Source organism: Pseudophryne corroboree, chromosome 9, assembly GCF_028390025.1.
Source record: "Pseudophryne corroboree isolate aPseCor3 chromosome 9, aPseCor3.hap2, whole genome shotgun sequence".
In the NCBI taxonomy this organism is placed as follows: Eukaryota; Metazoa; Chordata; class Amphibia; order Anura; family Myobatrachidae; genus Pseudophryne; species Pseudophryne corroboree.
This window is the reverse complement of record NC_086452.1, coordinates 94,691,458-94,710,609: the sequence shown is the minus strand read 5'-3', so window position 1 is coordinate 94,710,609 and position 19,152 is coordinate 94,691,458. Positions and strand designations below refer to the sequence as shown.

The 19,152-nt window shown below is 46.0% G+C and overlaps 1 long non-coding RNA gene across 1 annotated transcript in view; it reads left to right on the top strand.

Annotated features, from left to right (window-relative positions):
- Nucleotides 1-18,436, top strand: part of LOC134956733 (uncharacterized) — a 131,413-nt gene extending 112,977 nt beyond the window's left edge. The window contains exon 3 of the long non-coding RNA XR_010186132.1: nucleotides 18,375-18,436. This is a non-coding gene — a long non-coding RNA (uncharacterized LOC134956733). The remainder of the gene's footprint in view (nucleotides 1-18,374) is intronic.
- Nucleotides 18,437-19,152: the final 716 nt, after the last annotated feature.

Sequence of the window (19,152 nt, the reverse complement as noted above, 5' to 3'; positions counted from 1 at the left end):
TGTATGTTTCCTCATGACTGTTGTAATAGTTAGCATTATTATTATTTTATTTACAGTTTCTTATATAGTACAGCATATTCCGTTGCACTTTACAATTGGAATCAACAGTGATAAGACAAACTGGGTAATAACAGACAGACATAGAGGTAGGAAGACCCTACTCGCAAGTTTACAGGGAAGCTTGCGCAAGCTTATAGGGAAATAGGAAGGATACACAAGGATAGGCTCTATCTATAGCAGTGACATGCGGTAGGGTGAGGCAGGTGAGGCAGAGCCTTTCCTGTCATACTAACGTTTGTGCCAGAGTTTAGACTGTGTATATGAAAAACACAAATAATATGTTAGATATACCTTCTTTGTGTTATTCTAATAATTTTTATAGCCAAAAATCTGAAGTAAAAAGTCTATGGCAGGTGAGGCAGTGCCTCCCCTGTCTATCTTTTCCGCTCATGTCTGATCAAAACTCACCAAATTCTCAGGAGTTTATACTGCTGCAACTGTGTATAATGCCCAGATGCACCCTTTGGCTCATATATTGTGTTTAAATCTGGCTCTGAGGCTAGCCAGTGCCTCCTGAGCCATTTAGCTCACCGCACGTCCCTGACTATAGCAGGCATTCCCAACCGCGGTCCTCAAGGCACACCAACAGTGCAGGTTTTAGTGATATCCAGGCTTCAGCACAGATGGTTAAATCAAAATAACTTAGGTACTAATTAGTCACCTGTGTTCAAGCCTGGATATCACTAAAACCAGGACTGTTAGTGTGCCTTGAGGACCGAGGTTGGGAAACACTGATCTATAGCATAGCAGTCACCAGACTGCAAAGACAGTCCTGATGGAATTTAAGTAGATATGAATGCTTCTGAAGGTTATGTGGGTGGTTTAGGAATTTGATAGGCTCGCCTGCATAGGTGAGTCTTCAGGGAACGTTTGAAAGTTTGGAGGCTAGAGGAGAGTCTTATTTTGCGTGGGAGGGCATTCCATTGGGTGGGTGCTTCCCTAAGAAAGTCCTGCAACTGTGAATTGGAACGAGTGATCCTCACAGATGAGAGACGCAGATCTTGTGCAGAGCGGAGAGTTGGGAGATATTTTAAGATAAGCAAAGAGATATATGTTGGTGTAGTTTGGTTAATAGCTTTATATGAGAGTAGAAGTATTTTATATTGAATACGGTAGAATATGGGCAATCGATGGAGGGACTGACAGAGAGGATCAGCAGATGATGAACGTCTTGCTAGGAAGATTGCAGCTGCATTCAAAATGAATTGTAGTGGTGATAGTCTTTTATTGGTAAGACCAGTAAGAAGACTATTGCATTAATCAATGCGGGAGATGATGAGAGCATGAATTATATTTTTTGCAGTGTCTTGTGTAAGATAAGGACGTATTTTGGATATGTTTTTTAGATGTATGTAACATGATTTAGAGACAGATTGAATGTGTGGAACAAAGGACAGTTCAGAGTCCAGGATGAGACCTAGGCAGCGAGCTTGTGGGGTAGAGTGGATAGTCGCGTTGGCAACAGTTATGGAGATACAGGTTGGTAACTAATCTTGGCTGGCGGGAATATAATTATTACTAAAAGAGTAATGGCCACACAGGCTACTTGGTACAGATCATATACATAAATATCATACCCCTAAGTTGTTTATCATGCATTTATCAATTATAATGGGTGGGGGTGCTACCACAGACATGTGTAAAGTACATGAAATTACTAAGAGAAGAAAATATAATTAATTCTGTTTTGGAAATGTTGAGTTTGAGGTGGCGAGATGACATCCAAGATGAAATGGCAGAAAGGCATTCAGTGACACGGCCCAATACAGATGGAGACAAATCTGGGAAGGATAGGTAGATTTGAGTATCATCAGCGTACAAATAATACTGAAATCCGAAGGAGCTGTTTAGTTGGTGTAGACTGAGAAAACCAGAGGGCCTAAGACTGATCCTTGTGGTACTCCATCCAATAGAGGTAGTGAAGACAAGGTGGAATCAGATTACTGCCTAAAAGTAGTGAGGTCTTAGATCACTGGAGAATAGCTACTAGTTGGCCACAGAATTTGAAAGAGCGGACTCCCCTCTTTCCAATATAGGTGCCCACACAGTTGCCAGTGTCGTTATGGGGACATACCCCCATAAAAGGAAAACATATTTTTTAAGGTAACATTGTCCGGAGATCACCAGACATTTACTGGTGGGCCACATCATTTAAAAGAGGGGACCCTCCCTCTTCCAAATGTGGGTGCCTTTGATTTTATAGATGCCAGGTTGGGGGAAGGTCTTCACACTGATCAGTAGGCATACATTCCAATAAGGGCACATAGTTTGAAAGAGGCAACTTCTCTCCTTCAAACAACGGTGCCCCCGTCTCTCTCTCTCTCTCTCTCTCTCTCTCTCTTATAAGGTGGGGAGGAAATTAAAGTCCCTCCCCCCACCTTTTTCATATTATTTTTTTTGCAGTTCAGTGCCATCAGCTTGAGGAGCTCCCGGCGGCTGCCTGTATATTCCCACCAGTTATCCAGACCGGTGGGGAATGTTCGTTTTAGTATATATGGTGATGACGAGTGGGACTAGTCATCTGCAGGGAAAGGGTTAACCAACTTGTCTGAACATCCATTTTCTCGTGTTTGGGAGCAAATAGCCAATTGCTTCCATACATGACCAGATCTTCATTCCAACCAGCCAACTATTTGTGCTCTAAATTACTGATATAGAGGTGAACACCAACTTTAGCGATGGTTGCTTGTCCTGTCTGCAGTGAGTCATCCCTGGAGTTGGGCTCTGACTGATGTAGAGGTGAATGCTGCCATATTGCTTGCATGTAAATTTCCTCCCCTGTGATTAGGACCAGGGCCGCAACTAGGGTGGTGTGGACGGTGCTCAGCACACAGCACATATGCCCTGTGGGTGCCTGGGCGTATCCATCCATAATCGCCCTCCTATGTATGTGCTGCCAACTGCAGCGCTGCCTGCTGTAATGTATAATGGTAGCAGTGTGCCCGGCTTCTTCTCTGCTGGATGCACTGCTGTTATATATTACAGCAGGCAGTGCTGCAACTGCCTGTCCTATGTGCCCCCCTCCCCATCTCATCTCCTGCAGTGTCAGCAGGGACATCATGATGTCTCTCCAGTGGGACTTCCGCTGGGCACAGGAGCTGTTCCGTGGCTGGCTGCTGCTGCTAGGCACAACAAATGTATGCAGCTGCTCTGGGGAGTAGAGAGGAATGATGAGACGGAGGATTGAGGAGTAGGAGGAGGAATGAGATGGAGGGGCTATATCTGGCATAATGTGTATAAGGGGCTCTACCTGGCATAATGTGTACATTATAAGGGGCTCTACCTGGCATAATGTGTATAAGGGACTCTACTGTGGAGTAACATGTATGAGCGGCTCTACTGTGAGGTACTGTGTTTAAAGATCTTTGCCATGGCATAATGTGTATAAGGGGCTCTTCTGTGATGTAACATGTATAAGGGACTCTACTGTGTGGCATAATGTGTATAAAGGGCACTACTGTGTAGCGTAACATGTATAAGGAGTACTTCTGTGTGGTGTAATGTGACTAAAGGTCACTACTGTCAGGTGTCATGTGAATTGGTACTATTCTGTAGCCATGCCTCTTCCCCATTAAGCCATGCCCCTTCCCCATTAAGCCATGCCCCTACTATTTTTTGCACACAGTGCTATTTATAATTTGGGGGGGGGGGGGGGGGGGAGCGCACCAATTCTCTTTCTGGCACAGGGCACCAAAATGTCTAGTTATGGCTCTGGTTGGGATATTAAGTGATTCTATTTCAGATAGTTATATTTTAGGGAGACTGTATGAAAGCTGTTAGGTATTAATAGCATCTGCTTAATTATCTGGGGTGGACTTGGATTTGATAGGTGATAGAGGATAAAATAGAACTGTCTAAGGGGTTTATGTACTAAGCCTTGGAGAGAGATAAAGTGCAATGAGATAATGTACCAACCAACCAACCAAACAAACAACCAGCTCCTGTTGTTTTTAAACACAGTCTGTAACATGGCAGTTAGGAGCTGATTAGCTGGTACTTTATCTGTCTCCACTTCACAGTATCTCTCTCCAAAGCTTAGTAAATAGACCCCTACATTTGTTAACTAAGTTGCTGTGGTTGTATGTGGAAACCCCTTGTTTTATTTTAATTGCGTACATTGTTTTTCTAGACCGCTTGTTTCTTAGCTGTCTTGCCAACAGAATGACAGTATTGTTGCTTTTATCATAACATTTTTGTTAAAGCCAGTTTAAGTTATATCATGATTATTGATCGGCTTTTGTTCAGCTAGCAGATTAGATAAGTAATCTTCCTAACAGTTTAGAGCAGGTACACAGTATGGGTGCTGTGAGAAGGGAATTATTTTGTCCCTCTAATTCTTTTTTCATTTTTCTTTTGGACAAGCTTCTGAGGAAGATGCAACTTCCTGCGCAGTGAAACGCGTTAAAACATTTAATATCAATAGAAAGATCACTTATTGGTGTGGAATTGGACTTGGAATTTAGGGCCTAATTCAGATCTGATCGATGCTGTGCGTTTTCGCGCAGCGGGCGGTCAGATCCGAACTGCGCATGCATATGAGCCACAGTGCGCCGGCGCATCGTACAGCTACAACGGGCATCGGCGGTCAGAAACGGGATGGTGCGAAGAATCCATTCAAACGGGTGTTTGCAAGGTGATTGACAGGAAGAGGCTGTTTGTGGGTGGCAACTGACTGTTTTTCAGGGAGTGTCCGGAAAAACGCAGACGGACTCAAGCGTTTTCAGGGAAGGTGTCTGACGTCAGCTCCAGCCCCGATCAGCAGGATTCAATCACACTGGAAGAGTAAGTCCTGGGCTGCGCAGAGGCTGCATAAGCAGCTCAGCTACACATGCGATCACACACTTGCACAGCTAAAATACACTCCTTCTGTAGGCGGCGACTAACTGATCGCAGGGCAGCAAAATTAGCAGCCCAGCGATCAGATCTGAATTAGGCCCGTACTTCACTCCATCCTACCTACAGAGCCTACAGAGGATTTCTTTCCATAAATTTGACGTCAACCCGTGGACATAACACCAGTGCATCAGTGCCACCATCCCGGAACAGACCCTCATGGTAATTCCTCATCTACCTCCAGGAACTAGACTTTTACTGGATGGTAACATTTATTCCACCTCAGTTATTATCTTAAACTGACAGCATTATTTATTGGTCATTTGTATTTATGGGCCAATAGCGAGTCTCCTTTTTATCCTTGGCCAGTTTAGTCATATATCATATGAGTGTACATACATATTATTGACCAAATGTATGTTTATGACAGCATAAAATATGCAATATTAATGAATTGATATAGTACTGCATTTTTATTTTCCCTTCTGTCTTTCCTTATGTGAGTATGTTCTTAAATTCATTAAAACTATTGTACAGATCTGCATATGTGTTTAATTATTTATTTTAGCGATATTACAATTTAGTGCTGTTTAGTGTTTTATTTAAAAAAAAAATTGTGGAAACGCTGTATGAATAATTAACCTATCCTTTGTTGGCTTTGTAAGGATTCTTAAAGGATTGGAGGGGATAATATATATATATATATATATATATATATATATATATATATATATGAAACGAAATAGAGGAGATGGCGCCAAGGGAGTTATATCAAAGCCCTACCTAAAAACGGACCCTTACAGTACTCTCCGGATAAATTACGTCAGATAACAAATACTAACATAAAAATTTATTAAAACAACATATAAACCCGACACAAATGTTCATAAGTATACAGAGTTGATACATTTACATTTGTCGCACAATTTGAACAATCAGTTTGTAGTGATGAGGAAAAAGCGTAGATATATCACTACGATTTCCTCCTTCTCCTTATTGTAGATTCGGAGGTAACATCAGATAATAGATAGATAAATAACCCAACGCGTTTCGTCTTGTTCCAAGACTTCATCAGGGGTAAAATCTCTTCATTTCAGAACATATTGTCAGCACATAAAAGGTCATTCAAAGATGTATGAACAACGTTTCAATATTTCAATGGGACTTGATTGATACAGCGAGGACCATACCTCATATATCATCAGCTTGAGTCTGACATTCAGATATTCGAATATGGGGAAGATTCATATGTGTATAGAATCTAACTGGTTCGCAAGCATAAGGAACCTCGTTATGCAGAGACTTGGCTGTCAGCACTGCACCACTGGAGGGTCTACCACGTGTTCTAAATTGGTTAGACATTATACCCATTTGAATTGCCTTCACTCCTGAGTCTCTGAGTGTCAGGTTCAAGCTGCTGACCGACGAGGTTCCTTATGCTTGCGAACCAGTTAGATTCTATACACATATGAATCTTCCCCATATTCGAATATCTGAATGTCAGACTCAAGCTGATGATATATGAGGTATGGTCCTCGCTGTATCAATCAAGTCCCATTGAAATATTGAAACGTTGTTCATACATCTTTGAATGACCTTTTATGTGCTGACAATATGTTCTGAAATGAAGAGATTTTACCCCTGATGAAGTCTTGGAACAAGACGAAACGCGTTGGGTTATTTATCTATCTATTATCTGATGTTACCTCCGAATCTACAATAAGGAGAAGGAGGAAATCGTAGTGATATATCTACGCTTTTTCCTCATCACTACAAACTGATTGTTCAAATTGTGCGACAAATGTAAATGTATCAACTCTGTATACTTATGAACATTTGTGTCGGGTTTATATGTTGTTTTAATAAATTTTTATGTTAGTATTTGTTATCTGACGTAATTTATCCGGAGAGTACTGTAAGGGTCCGTTTTTAGGTAGGGCGTTGATATAACTCCCTTGGCGCCATCTCCTCTATTTCGTTTCATATTTTCACACATTTAGTTCCTCCTAACAGGGAACTTAGGGGATACAGGCAGCCATATAATTAATTAATTTTAGTGTTTTATTTGAAATAGCGCAGTGGGAGAGTAATTCTTGTCATATATATATATATATATATATATATATTTTATTTTATTTTAATTTAGATTAAAAATACTAATCCATCATAACTCTGGTTTCTTCCATAATGGATGAAATCAGGGGTGTAGCCAGAACTTTGTGGACCCCATAGCAACATTTTGAAGGGACCCCTGTCCCAATGCTTCTAGAGAGACACTTATCTGCAGCAGTTGTTAATTTTATGCCCTATAATAGTGCCCTGGTTCATTTTCTGAATCATAGTAGAGCCTTATTTAAAGTTATGGCCCATAGTAGTGCCCTAGTTTCTTTTACGAATCAAAGTAGTGCTTAAGTCCACCCTATGTCACATTTCAGAGCTGCCAGTGCACATTATGAGTCGCACAGCCACAGTACCCCCAGTTCACATTATGGTATATAGTGCTCCCCGTTCATATTGTGGCTCATTACAGTGCCCTGGTTCATATTATATAACATTAAAATGCCCGCCAGTTCATTTTATACCACACTACAATGAGCAGGTACAGGGGCATACCTAGGTATATTGCAGGCCCCAAGGAAAAAGTTTGAAAGGACCCTTACGTACCACCCAATGGCAAAAAATGTATATAACGCATGTAACTTTGACAGAGAAGGTGGGCCCCTCTCAGCTCTAGGCCCCATAGCAGCTGCACTGCCTGCACCTATGGTAGCTACGTCCTTGGATGAAATAATTAAGGAACTAGGATTGTTAACAAGAGGGAAGGGGTGTATTGAAGTCCTCACTTAAGATTGTGTGGCCTTTAGCATTTTTGGAAGACAGCTTCAAAACATAGCTCTTGGTTGGTATTTTGGGCGTATGAAGAGTGAGATTTTACTTGCTACTACAATGAATTTGAACTCTTGGTCTGTGATGACGTCAGTAGGTATAAAGGGAACTCTAGGGGTGATGTATCAAGCAGTGTAAATAAATGAGAAGTGAACCAGGGGAGAAGTTGCCCATAGCAACCAATTTTACCTATCATGTTATAGAATGCTACCTCAAAAGATTGGCTTCTGGCACACTTCTCCACTGGTCCACTTCTCCACTCTTTTCACAGCTTGATACATCCGCTGCTCTCTTATGTTATAGTATGCAATCTCATTTAACAAACAAAGTTTGAGGCAATCATTTACCCTTGAGCTGTGTTTGCCAATGCAGTATGTTTCTTGTGTGTGTCTATGTTTATGATTGCTTGGGTTTTATTCCTGGGGTGACAGAGACAGGGGTGGAGTAAGTAATGTATGCCCAATGGGCAAAGAATCTTGACCACCATGGATGAAGGGTGTTTAGTGCACAGGGGCCCATTCAGGGACGGATCTAGACTTTTATTTAGGGGGGGCGGTTTACTGTTCAATCTTGACTCCTCCCTCTACAGTCCCAACTCCTCCCATCTGCAATCCTAACTCCTCCTCTCTCAATTCTGACTGACCTTTTTGAGTGAGACTGAGCTAGAGCTTTGTGATTGTTCTATGTACATGTGACTGTGCTATGGGGTAATTGTATTTATTAGCCCTAGTACCCACACAACAGCAAGTGAGGGGAAAATGCTCTGTAAGCCTTGCTCTCCTGGCTCATCTGTGCTGCTGAGGTATAAGCTGCAGCACATCGTTCTGCCTCAGGCTCTTCCCGGAGAGCTCTCCTCTACTCAAAAGTGGGCGTGGCTATGACTGTGTTAGGGGGGGGCGGTTGCCCCCTTCGCCCCCCCTAGATCCGGCCCTGGGCCCATTAGTCAAGAGGGCTCCACACCAGCCACTGACATATGGACCCACCTTGCATAGAGTTGTACAGCCAAGCTGAAGTACATTTATTGTTTTCTAATCTATTACAGTTTTTGCCTTTCCCTGCAGTTCCTCACCTCCTATTTCTTCCCTTCCCCTCAGGTAATTCTCTTTATTCTGTGTAAGGTCAGGGCATTAGAGAGATAACTGGGTCCTCCCTTGAGGAGAAGCTGAGGAGCAATCTGTGTGGTTTCATGGCTCGCACAGACATAAAAACAGCCCTTTTTCCTTGCTACATTTTAACTGGCACCATGGCCGGACTGGCCATCTGGAACTTCTGGCAAATGCCAGAAGGGCTGATGGGCAGGTGGGCCGGTCCGTTCCCACAGAGAGCAGGGAAGGCCGTGCGCAGTGCAGCCTCCGGTTCTCTGGTTTAGCCGCCACCCCGGTCTCCATGGAAATGGGGGCGTGCCAAGAGCCCAAGCACCCCGGACTCGCGGTGCGCCCCCAGCCCGCGTCACCATAGAAATGGGGGTGCACCACGAGTCCACGCCCACTTGACTCGCGGTGGGCATGCGCGCCTTCGCCACACGCGCGTTCACAAATGCCCGAGCCGAAACAGAGGCCCAGTCCGTCGCTGACTGGCACTGACAGGAAATACATAAACTTGACACACTCTACTATGAAACTAGGTTGCACCTTGTCATATGAATCAAATTAATAATGATATGGATTCCAGTCTGGGCTATATGCAAGCACTGATTACTATACACATAAAAATGTATCCCTTATATCTATCATATAGGCTCTCATAGACTATGTTGCAGGGACAGACCTGTGTAACTACCCCCACAACTCTGTTATCAACCAGGACCGTCTTAACAGCATTGTAGGCCCTGGGTAAAGCAATGCATTGGGGCCCCTAACACCAGTGGCGTGCGGTGAGGTCAGTGGCTGATTAGGCACTGACTGGTGTGTGTACAAAATGTGTAGGGGTCGCCGTGGGTGTGGTGCTAAGTGAATGGAAGAGCTGGACAACAAAATAACCATGGTGTTGTGTGTGTAACCATGGGCGAATTGGGATGGAAAACCAGCCCGGTAAATGGATGGAAGCAGCCCTAATGAGGGCAGAGTCTGTTGAGGGGTAGGGTCTGTCAAGGGTGCGGGATCCCTCCTTATAGGGCCGAATTCTGAGTTGGACGCAGTTGCGGCCTTCTTTACATCTTTTGCTGCAGTTGCGCTGGGGGTCACCTCCTGTCTGCTGCTGCCAGGTCCAGGTCGCTCTGCCTTCTTCCTTGGACAGCACGGCCGCTAACTGCAGCCATACACAACACAGGAAGACGCCGGCCGGGTAAGTAAGCTCCGGCATCCCCCTCCTCCTGCTTCCATTCACTCTGCAGCAGCCACAGCAGGGGACGGGTCATTCTGGAGACAGGCAGCGGAGGCTGAGGGCCGGCGCGGCGGCAGCGGAGGGGGGGGGGTGTCGGGCACACAGCCAGTAACCAGAGGACGGGGACAGGGCCCGCGTCCTTCCTCCCACAGGATCCGCATGTGATTAGGTTAGAGCTGACACTGACTTTCTCCCTCCCTGTACAGCACGGACAGTGACTGGATACAGTCACTGTCAGTGCTGAATATGGTGCCCAATCACATCTGCTTTCAGTGACATATGGGCTAAAAGCACGTCCCTACACTCAGGCACTTGTATGGGTGCCGCTTACACTGTTTTTTTCAATGGGCTTTTACAGCCCTCTGCTTGGTCCCGCCGCCTACCCGCCCCCTGCTTCCGGACATTTACAACTGGCAGCGGGAGGCACCGCTCTCGGTGCCTCCAAAATAAATGTAAACACGTATTTACACTAAAAATGATTCCCGTAATATAAAGAAGATAGTTATGACACAGAATATGTGTCATAAGTATCTTCTTTGTATTATTTAATCAGTAATGACAGTCGAGGCACTGCCTCCCCTGCCTCCCCTGACTGCACGTCCCTGCCTAACACAGCCATTCAGTGGAACCAAGTAATAAATAATCATAACTTCATAACCTCTCCTGTGGTTCCATGCTTCTTCCCATTCTTCCATACAGTGAATGGCTGACAGCATTCTGATTGGTGGATAGCTCCAGCCATCCACCAATCAGCAGGCTGACAACCATTCACTGTCAGGCTACAGGGTGGGAAGCAGGTAGAGAATGCTGCCAGGCCGCTCTGATTGCGTGACCACCACCCGCACCTGCCCAGAGGCCCCTGGAATAGTTGGGCTCTGGGCAGCTGCCTAGTGTGCCTACACTTTAAGATGGCCCTGCTATCAGCCACTGTGGGAGTCTCTGAGTATGGTACTCAGAGCTCTTTAACCATTACAGGAGTGTGACTCTGTGTGCAACGCCATGATTATGTCTCAGTGTCGTCTGCTGATGTAGGTATGTTTATTTACCCTGTACTTTTTCTATATTGTCTTCAACTCTACAGTAAATCAGTATATTCCTGTTTTGATGATTTATGTTCTCTGTAATGGGCACTGCTGATCCCTTGTGGCGCCATATAAATAAAGGATAATAATAATAATAATAATACCCCTGGAAGAAGCAGCAGAGGAGGCAAAGGGAGACTGGCAGGGGAGGCAGGAGAAGACTGGCAGGGGAGGCAGGAGAAGACTGGCAGGGGAGGCAGGAGAAGACTGGCAGAGGAGGCAGGAGCTGAGAGAGTTGGTAATTCCAGGTACTGAATTTTTTTTTTCCAGAAAAACCTGGTCCGTCCAGGATTATTGTCCGGTGTTATCCTGAATGGGAGGTTTCTCTCCTTTAAGAGAGACTGGGGAGCACTCATCCATAATAAAAAACAGCACTATGTCTAGGTAACTTATCCAAAGACTCCAGGGGAGGTAGGAAACCATACCAAAAGTGACGCTTCAAGGTCAAGGGAGGAGGAATGGGTATCCTGGTCAAGTTCTGTGCTGGAGACATACGACAAGAGTTCATACTCCTGCTCATCTCCCTCACTCAATGGGGTAAATTTACTAAGATTCGTATTTTCCCGTTTCAGGTCAAAGTTCAATCACGAATGACATCGAAAGTGTAAAACTGCAACTTTTTGAATTGATTACGACTAATTTACTAAGCTGTCGTATTCGGGTTTTTCTTTTGTTCCGATGTCGATGTCATTCGTGGTTTTTTTTCTATTTTTACGGCAGTGATTAGCAAAACACTGCCGACTTTTTTTACAATAAATCTCGGCCGGATCTGTGTGATCCGTGCTGGGGTTCATTTTTTTTGTTTTTTTTAAATTAAACACTGTCAAATATTTAAAAAAAAATTGCGTGGGGTCCCCCCTCCTAAGCATAACCAGCCTCGGGCTCTTTGAGCCGATCCTGGTTGCAGAAATATGGGAAAAAAAATGACAGGGGTTCCCCCATATTTAAGCAACCAGCATCGGGCTATGCGCCTGGTCCTGGTTCCAAAAATACGGGGGACAAAAAGAGTAGGGGTCCCCCGTATTTTTAAAACCAGCACCGGGCTCCACTAGCTGGACAGATAATGCCACAGCCGGGGGTCACTTTTATATAGTGCCCTGCGGCCGTGGCATCAAAAATCCAACTAGTCACCCCTGGCCGGGGTACCCTGGGGGAGTGGGGACCCCTTCAATCAAGGGGTCCCCCCCCCAGCCACCCAAGGGCCAGGGGTGAAGCCCGAGGCTGTCCCCCCCCATCCAATGGGCTGCGGATGGGGGGGCTGATAGCCTTTGTTGTAAAAGAAAAGATATTGTTTTTAGTAGCAGTACCACAAGTCCCAGCAAGCCTCCCCCGCATGCTGGTACTTGGAGAACCACAAGTACCAGCATGCGGCGGAAAAACGGGCCCGCTGGTACCTGTAGTACTACTACTAAAAAAATACCCAAAAAAACACAAGACACACACACCGTGAAAGTATAATTTTATTACATACATACACACCAGTGGCGGAACAAGCAAGCGGTGGGCCCAGGTGCGACAAAATGCTTTGGGCCCCCCCCCCCATCCAAGTCCACCCCAGGGGCAGTGCGCGCCGTAGGCGCGCGCAAAAATACATAGTGGCGTGGCTTCGTGGGGAAGGGGTGTGGCCACAAAATAATACCAACACAGTAGTCTCCATTATTCAAATTACGCCGCACAGTAGCACCACTACACCAGGTAGAGACCCTTTTACACCTTACAGCGAACAGATTCCTCTTTTTACACATTACAGCAGACAGCGTGCCCTTTTTACACATAACGGCAGACAGCGTGCCCTTTTTACACATAACGGCAGACCGCGTGCCCTTGTTACACATTACGGCAGACAGCGTGCCCTTGTTACACATTACGGCAGACAGCGTGCCCTTGTTACACATTACGGCAGACAGCGTGCCCTTTTTACACATTACGGCAGACAGCGTGCCCTTGTTACACATTACGGCAGACAGCGTCCCCATTTTTACACATTACGGCAGGCAGACTCCTCCTTTTTACACATAGCAGCAGGCAGATTCCCCATTTTTACACATAGCGTCAGGCAGCCCCCCTTTTTTACACATTACGGCAGGCAGATTCCCCATTTTTACACATAGCGTCGGGCAGATTACCCCTTTTTACACATAACGGCAGACCGCGTGCCCTTGTTACACATTACGGCAGACAGCGTGCCCTTTTTACACATTACGGCAGACAGCGTGCCCTTGTTACACATTACGGCAGACAGCGTCCCCATTTTTACACATTACGGCAGGCAGATTCCCCTTTTTACACATAGTGGCAGGCAGTCCCCCATTTTACACATTGCGTCGGGCAGATTACCCCTTTTTACACATAGCGGCAGGCAGTCCCCCATTTTTACACATTGCGGCAGGCTGATTCCCCCTTTTTACACATAGTGGCAGGCAGTCCCCCCTTTTTACACATTGCGGCAGGCAGTCCCCCCTTTTTACACAGTGCGGCAGGCAGTCCCCCCTTTTTACACATTGCGGCAGGTAGTCCCCCCTTTTTACACATTGCGGCAGGCAGTCCCCCCTTTTTACACATTGCGGCAGGCAGTCCCCCCTTTTTACACAGTGCGGCAGGCAGTCCCCCCTTTTTACACATTGCGGCAGGCAGTCCCCCCTTTTTACACAGTGCGGCAGGCAGTCCCCCCTTTTTACACATTGCGGCAGGCAGTCCCCCCTTTTTACACATTGCGGCAGGCAGTCCCCCCTTTTTACACAGTGCGGCAGGCAGTCCCCCCTTTTTACACATTGCGGCAGGTAGTCCCCCTTTTTACACATTGCGGCAGGCAGTCCCCCCTTTTTACACAGTGCGGCAGGCAGTCCCCCCTTTTTACACAGTGCGGCAGGCAGTCCCCCCTTTTTACACATTGCGGCAGGCAGTCCCCCCTTTTTACACATTGCGGCAGGCAGTCCCCCCTTTTTACACATTGCGGCAGGTAGTCCCCCCTTTTTACACATTGCGGCAGGCAGTCCCCCCTTTTTACACAGTGCGGCAGGCAGTCCCCCCTTTTTACACATTGCGGCAGGTAGTCCCCCCTTTTTACACATTGCGGCAGGTAGGCACAAGAAAGAAAGAAGGAAAGAAAAAGAAAGAAAGAAAGAAAGAAAGAAAGAAAGAAGAATTATACTTACCCTCTCCGCCGGCTCAGGCTCCTCGGTGCAGCTGCGTCAGACGACGATTCCCGGGCAGTAGAGAAGAAGGAGGAGGGAGGTGAAGGAGGGAGCCGCAGCAGCGCTGTGTTATTGGTGGAGGCGCTGCTGCTGCTGCCCCTCTGCTTCCCTATAGGCTGTTCTCGGAAGACAGCCTATAGGGAAGCAGAGGAGCAGCAGCAGCAGCGCCTCCACCAGTAACAAAGCGCTGCTGCGGCTCCGTCCTCCGGCTCCCTCCTCCTTCCCCCGTCTGTACCGCTGCTCAGCTCCTATCTCCGGGCGGCTGTGCGCTGCGGGCAGCGGTTGCCTGCAGCGCACAGCGGCATGTAATGAGTCAGTTTGACTCATTACATGCTTGGGCCCCTGGACAGAGGCGGGCCCCAGTGCAGTGCACTGCCTGCACTGCCGGTAGTTCCGCCTCTGATACACACATACATACATACTTACCTTATGTTCCCACGCAGGTCGGTCCTCTTCTCCAGTAGAATCCAAGGGGTACCTGTTGAAGAAATTATACTCACGAGATCCAGGGGTCCAGGGTCCTCGGGGAATCCAGGTGTAATCCACGTACTTGAAAAAAATAACAAAACGGACACCCGAGCCACGCACTAAAAGGGGACCCATGTTTGCACATGGATCCCCTTTTCCCGACTGCCAGAAACCCACTCTGACTGATGTCTAAGTGGGTTTCTTCAGCCAATCAGGGAGTGCCACGTTGTAGCACTCTCCTGATCGGCTGTGTGCTCCTGTACTGAGTGACAGGCGGCACACGGCAGTGTTACAATGTAGCGCCTATGCGCTCCATTGTAACCAATGCTGGGAACTTTCTGCCCTGCGGTTGACCTAAAGTGACGTCACCGCTGAGCAGAAAGTTCCCAGCATTGGTTACAATGGAGCGCATAGGCGCAACATTGTAACACTGCCATGTGCCGCCTGTCACTCAGTACAGGAGCACACAGCCGATCAGGAGAGTGCTACAACGTGGCACTCCCTGATTGGCTGAAGAAACCCACTTAGACATCAGTCAGAGTGGGTTTCTGGCAGTCGGGAAAAGGGGATCCATGTGCAAACATGGGTCCCCTTTTAGTGCGTGGCTCGGGTGTCCGTTTTGTTATTTTTTTCAAGTACGTGGATTACACCTGGATTCCCCGAGGACCCTGGACCCCTGGATCTCGTGAGTATAATTTCTTCAACAGGTACCCCTTGGATTCTACTGGAGAAGAGGACCGACCTGCGTGGGAACATAAGGTAAGTATGTATGTATGTGTGTATGTATGTAATAAAATTATACTTTCACGGTGTGTGTGTCTTGTGTTTTTTGGGGTATTTTTTTAGTAGTAGTACTACAGGTACCAGCGGGCCCGTTTTTCCGCCGCATGCTGGTACTTGTGGTTCTCCAAGTACCAGCATGCGGGGGAGGCTTGCTGGGACTTGTAGTACTGCTACTAAAAACAATATCTTTTCTTTTACAACAAAGGCTATCAGCCCCCCCATCCGCAGCCCATTGGATGGGGGGGGCAGCCTCGGGCTTCACCCCTGGCCCTTGGGTGGCTGGGGGGGGGGACCCCTTGATTGAAGGGGTCCCCACTCCCCCAGGGTACCCCGGCCAGGGGTGACTAGTTGGATTTTTTATGCCACGGCCGCAGGGCACTATATAAAAGTGACCCCCGGCTGTGGCATTATCTGTCCAGCTAGTGGAGCCCGGTGCTGGTTTTAAAAATACGGGGGACCCCTACTCTTTTTGTCCCCCATATTTTTGGAACCAGGACTAGGCGCAGAGCCCGATGCTGGTTGCTTAAATATGGGGGAACCCCTGTCAATTTTTTCACCATATTTCTGCAACCAGGATCGGCTCAAAGAGCCCGAGGCTGGTTATGCTTAGGAGGGGGGACCCCACGCAATTTTTTTTGAAAAAATAAGCACTTTCCCACCCCTTCCCACTGATATACATGCACGGATCTCATGGATCCGTGCATGCCTATCCAATCACGAATAAAAAAAAAAGGTCTGTTTTTTTTTAGCACTTTTTTATGAGTTGTAATTTTTCACGGCAGTGTTTGTTTTTTTTTTGCTTTGCACTTCTTAGTAAATGACCGAGATTCATACTTAAACAGCCGCGTTTTGACCGATGGTGTATTCATTCGTGATTTTTTTCCTAGGACTTCAAAATATTACGAATGCCCTCATGACTGCCGTGAATATTGCTTAGTAAATTACCGAGATGACACTTTGGGGTATATTTACTAAGATTCGTATTTTTCAGAATCATGTTCAAGTTCAATCACGACTGACATCGACAGTGTAAATCTGCAACTTTTTGAATTGATTACGACTCATTTACTAAGCAGTCGTATTCGTATTTTCCGTATCTTCCGATGTCGATGTCATTCGTGCTTTTTTGCTGCTGAATGCGGCCGCGTTGTTGCGTTTTTTTTACGACTGCGTCACAAGTCTGTTACGGCAGTGATTTGGAATTTGCGGCCGCGTTTTTACTCCTAAGTTTCGTTTACGTCACGCGGCCGTGATTGGTTGTATTCGTGAAGGAGGAGTGTCTGTGCATGTTACTATAAAAACGCCCCAAACACTCCGCACCTCGTGGGTTTAGCTAGTGGAGAGGAGAGAGGAAGGTGTATTTGGAGTTGGTGAGTTTAGTGGAGTTTTTGGTGGATTTGGAGAGGAGTTTGGTGATTGTTGAGTGCTGTACTGTGTGTGTTAGTAGTCTTGTGATCTTTGTAGTATTGTTTTTTCCCAGTTTGTAAACTTTTTTGTCCTTGTTTTTTTTTTTTCAGTCTTTTGTCATTGTTTGTGAGTGAGTGAGCGTGTGTGTTGGCTGTGTGGTGTGTAGTAGGAGTAGTGGAGGAGTGTGTTTTGTGTTTTCATTTTTGTGTGTTTTATGTTGTTTGTCATGTCCGACTCAGAGGTCAGTGTGGTGGCGGAGGTTAGTGAGGTGGAGGCTGGTAGTGAGGTGGAGGCTGGTAGTGAGGTGGAGGCTGGTAGTGAGGTGGAGGGGGGTAGTGAGAGGGAGGAGGTTAGTGAGGAGGAGGAGGAGGGGGTGCCTGTTGCTGGATTTTCCAGTGATAGTGATGGTGTTGTGGCACCGCAGCCACGCACCACTACCAAGACTGGCAGGAATATAAAGTTCAGCTATGCTGAAAACATGGCGTTGGTGCGTGAGCTGATGAAGCACCATCGCCAATTGTTTGGTCAGGATGCTGCCAGGGTGTCCTCCCGCAGGAAGTCTGCCCTGTGGGGGCAAGTCATACTTGCTGTGAATAGTGAGGGTGTGGTGAGGCGGACAGAGGACACGTGCCGCAAGCGTTTCTATGATATTAAGCGGCGTGTCAAGGCCAAGATGGCCAAAGAGTCCAAATCTGCACGGAGAACCGGAGGTGGGCCACCTTTACGTGTAAGCTATCGGGACTGGGAGGAGCCTGTGCGGGCATTGATTCCTGGCGAAGTGGTGTCTGCTACTCATGTCCGGGATTCGGACCGACCCACGCAGGATGGTAAGTTTGTTTTGTAATATTGTTCTTAAAATGTCTGTAAAATTTAGTTAATTTCATTTTTAAAGTTTAAAGGATGATTTTTTTCGCACAAAACAGATTGCATGCCTATGCCTATTAAGGTGTGTTTGTGTTTTGAATGTTTTTTTTTCTTTTTTTGTTGCAATTTTTGGCGATAATGCTTGAACATGTGTGTTTGTTTAAAATCCACAAAAGGTTTTTGTTTTTTTTAAAAACAGAAAAGCGGGGAAATTTTTAAAACATAACATTTTAAAAATATTTGCAAGTACTCAATCTCTGCAATATCTGAGACCAAAAACTTATTTTAAATAAATTTATTGTGTGCCACATCAAGTACATTTTGATATTCAACTCAAAATCATGAATGTAGAAGCTCTTAAGCTTAAAAATTTGTTTTAAACAAAACCATATAGATGCTTACAGTACATTAATGGTTTTCAGTGGGTCATTTTGCCAAAAACATGGTAATAATGTTGGGGTCACTTTTTCCACAGTCACACAGACCAGCCGCCCAGACAGGCCTCACACAAGTCAGGATGATGCCGGTATTGCAGGTAAGTCTTCACTGTAGTCACATATTCTGAAAACACATAGAAGTACAAAATATTAAGTTTAAATTTTGCACCTAGGTTCTGCTTCTGGAAGCCGACCTCCTGTAAGGCGCCCATCACAGGGCTTGGGCCACTTACCCAGGAGGCCAACTAAGACACGGCGTCTTGGCTCTGATTCCGCACCTCCATCATCCCCACCCAGGCGAAGACTTTCGGCAGTGTCACCCCAGCCACCACTGGCACTATTGTCGAGTTCGCAGAGTGATGAGGCCAGATCACCTCAGTTATCTGGTGAGTAAAAACATAAATTAAACACATAAGCAATAATATACACAGTACACTTAAGATGTTGTTAGTTGGTTTGGAGTTTACATGTTTTCCTCAACAATCAATGTGATGTAACGTCTTCAATTGCTCAAGGTGCTTTAATAAAATTAGATAAGGTCTTAGTGGATGGTCTAGACAACCTATTTGTATGAAAAGAACAGATTTGAGGATACATTAAGCACACACACGTTCACATTTGTAAAAAAATATGAATAAAATTAAATGTTGGACCGAAAAAAAAAAACCATTAGAGTGTTCACACATCGCCCCTGTCCAGTATGTAGATGGCTTACTTGCTCCGCTCCTCTGGACTATACAGGTAAGTAGTCTATATCGTGGTGAGGGGAGGGAATCTAACAGTGTAATGGTGTGGAGGGAAGTTAGTTAAGTGAGG